This window comes from Petaurus breviceps, unplaced genomic scaffold, assembly GCF_028583685.1.
Source record: "Petaurus breviceps papuanus isolate PSGF00001 unplaced genomic scaffold, PetGlider_PUasm1.0 90865, whole genome shotgun sequence".
NCBI classification, from domain to species: Eukaryota; Metazoa; Chordata; class Mammalia; order Diprotodontia; family Petauridae; genus Petaurus; species Petaurus breviceps.
Genome location: NW_027187367.1, coordinates 18,209,413 through 18,212,944, shown reverse-complemented (window position 1 = coordinate 18,212,944; position 3,532 = coordinate 18,209,413). Strand labels below are relative to the sequence as shown.

At 41.5% G+C, this 3,532-nt stretch overlaps 1 pseudogene; it reads right to left on the bottom strand.

Moving 5' to 3' along the window:
- Positions 1-1,177: 1,177 nt before the first annotated feature.
- LOC138150239 (ran-specific GTPase-activating protein pseudogene) lies at positions 1,178-1,806 on the bottom strand (annotated as a pseudogene).
- Between the last annotated feature and the right edge of the window lie 1,726 nt (positions 1,807-3,532).

Here is a 3,532-nt window from a genome sequence, read left to right as displayed (position 1 = left end):
AGAGTCAGTAGTGGAGATTGGATGGGAATGAAGACATAGCTGTCTTGGGAGGTTCTGGGAGGAACCAGTTAATCAGAGGGAGGGACCTCAAGGGCAGAATATACTTTCAATGTTTGTAGTCCAGGAGTAGAGTGAACTTCCAGAGTGATGAGCCTTCTGTGGCAGGGAGATGAATGAAGATCAATTCTCTGCTTCCTCCATGAAGCCTTTCTTTCCTGAGATACCCCAGAAGAAAGGAATTTCTTCTTTCTAAATTATTATGAGAGTACTTTGAACCTCTCACTTGCCTTTATCACATGTTCATTATATCATGGGTGCAGTGGCTAGAGTGCTGGATCTGGAGGCTGGAAGACTTCTCTTCCTGAGTTCAAACCCAGCCTCTGACATTTACTGGCTATGTGACCTTCGGCAAGTCACTTAACCCTGTTTGCCTCAGTTTCCTTACTTGTAAAATGATCTGGAGAAGGATATGGCAAACAACTCCAGTATATTTTTCAAGAAAACCCAAATGGGATCACAAAGGATCGATACAACTGAAAAAATGACTGATCAGCAAAAACGGCATCACACATAGTGTATATCAATCAACATGCATTTAAGTGCCTATCGTAGGCCAGGCAGAGAGGCAGCATAGGTGATAAACCACCAGCTTTAGAGTGAGATCTGAGTTATAGATTTAAGTTCTGGTTCTGATAAATTGTGTGTTCTTGTCACCTCAAACTCTCTAAGACTATTAATTTGTAGAAGAGTTTTAGATCACATTGATACAAGTTCCCTATATCATTGAAATCACAGGTCCAGACCACTCCCTCAAAAAAGATGGTAGGCACAGGTATATACATTCCCTGTGTTAGACAGTAAGCTCGTTGTAAATGGAAATGATTTTTTTTTGCCTTGTTTCTTCAGTGTTTTTTTCATTTTTTTTTTTGGAGGCAGCTTTCAAATGTTTTATTCACTCTTTTGGATGTACTATAAATAAATGTTTCCACTATGGAAAAGAATGTTATGAGAGCAGTACATGTGACTAGGAATGGGTTTGCATCCTCGAAAGGGTAAAAGCTTAGAAAACAACCTGGAGGCTGGAATTCAGTTCTTTATATAAAGTCCCTTGTAAAACAAAATGAAACAAAAATAAAGAAAATAAAAGGAAGGAAGGAAGGCCAGTCGGGGAGATGATTTATGGCAGTAACACATCCTGGTCCTTGGTCTCCTTCTCTGGCGCCATGGGGCTCTCAGGATCTGGGCTGCCTTTCTCCTTCTCCTTCACTGACAGCTCCCAGAACTTCTCCACCACTTTGTCTGTGCTTTCTTTGCCTGCTCCTGCTTTCTTTTCTCTTTCTTCTATCTCATTCCTGCATTCTTCAAATTTTGCCTTAAACTTCTGGGCATTTTCTGCATTTAGGAATCTAATCGCCAGCAGTTCAGGCTTGGGACTTTCATCACCAGACCCAGGCCCTGTCACTGCCTGCATTAGGCTTCAGCTCCATCAAAGGTGTTACAGTGATTGGCACAGATCTTCAGCGTTTTGTCCCTTGTCACGAGGAGGCGGATCGTCCCTTTCTCCTTGGGTTTCAGCAGCTTCACGTCACGTGTCCCTTGCTCTCTCCATTCTGGAAGGTCGTTCTCAGATGCAAATCGGAACAGCTTGGCCCCAATCTTAAAGAGCTCCCCCTCATCTTCTTCCAGGGTCTTAGTCTCCTGCTCGGGGAGAGACATGATGGGCTCGAACTGCGGGTCGTGGTTCTAATCGTCCACGTTCTCCATGAACGTGTCATGTTCCTCATGGGCTTTCTTGGCAGCCGCCATCGGAGCAGGGGGCTGTGGTCGGTCCCGGCGGTGCGGCAGCGCTCGGTCCGGTCCGCGCGATCCCAGTTTCTTCAGTGTTTTGCAAATGATGATTATAATGATGGTGATAAGCATTTATATAACACCTACTATGTGCCAGAGATTGTGCTAAGTACTTTACAAATGTTAACTCATTTGATTCTCGCAACAATTCTGGGAGGTAGGTGCTATTATTAACTCCATTTTACAGTGGAAGAAACTGAGGCAAATAGAAGTTAAGTGACATGCTTAAGGTCACACGGTTAGTAAATGCCTCAGGTTGGATTGGAACTCAGTTCTTCCAGATTCCAGTTTTAGCAACTCATCCACTATGCTACCTAGGTACTCTAAATACTTAATATGTATTTTTCTCTAAGATGATGAGACAAAAGGCACATAAAAAGCCAACCAGGTATTCAAAGTAATGATATCCCAATCAATAACCTTTTACCTTTACATAATATTTTATATTTTATGCATCACTTCCATGAAAATTATCTCTGATTCTTAAAGCAACCATGTAACATAAGCAGGGAAAGGAAAACCAGTCATAGAATAGATAAAAAGTTTAACTGCTTACCCAAAGTCACACGGATAGGTAGTGATAGAGCTGGGGAAGAGGAATCATCTCTTGGTCGTTAATAAATCCTCTTTACTCTTTCTTGCTGCCTCTTCCTAAACTAAGTGTCTGTCATATGGATTCTAACATCCAACACTTCTGGACACAAAGGTCTGATTCTACCTGGTACCTCTTATTCAAGCCTGGATGGAGAAACTTGGTCCTTAGATACATCCTCAGTCCTCACTACCACTATTTAATATGTGATCATATTCCTCCTTATTCATAGTTCTCTTTGGAAACACTCATCTCACCATGATAGGGTCCATCTCTTTCCATGATAGGGTAAGACTCCTAGCAAATGAGGTCCCAGGCATTTAGATGTCCCTGTTTTAAATGAGCAGACATTGGTCATAATGAGCAGCAGCAGTTAAATGTAATCTCTGTCCCAGGTTTAGTGACTCAAGAAATTCTTCTATCCTGTCTCAAACATCCAAAGCCAATGTGTGAGAAAGACTTCCCAAAGTTCCATGCCATGACACAGCAGTCAAGAAAATCACATGAATTTACCTGGGTCTGACTTGGTAATATAAACTAATCATCTGAATCCACAGATATGCTCTGAAATGCCTAGAAGTAACAGAAAAGCTCTTTGTAGGAGAAGTAGTATTTCAGTCTTGGAGAGCATTTTCCTCCTGAGAGACAAGAACCATTTGCAATGACCAAAGATTGACTTTCTAGCTTGGGAACTGACATCTTGCCAAGTCCCCAAATATAAACAAGTCTCTTCTCGGATACTTATACTAAAGATTCCTGACTGAAGAGAAGGAAATAAATTACTTCTCAGGAAAAGTGGTCAAAATAACTCCTTTACCTGAGCAACCAAGCATCTCAGCTGAAATTTCTATACTTTTGTAGAGTAACTGATTTCAGATTTCTGCACTTCTAGTCTTTCTCATCCAGATGTGAAATCACCTATTACTATAAAATAAGCCCATGTTTTAACCTAGAGTAAGGCTTGCATATAAGTACAAGGCAGAGCAGAGGAGAAGCAAAATGAATGAGCACGTAAAGTCAAAGCATTTGTAGGACAAGATAGCACAGGGGCCAATACCTTTTAGGAACCCCAAAAGGGGCTCAGAATTTGGA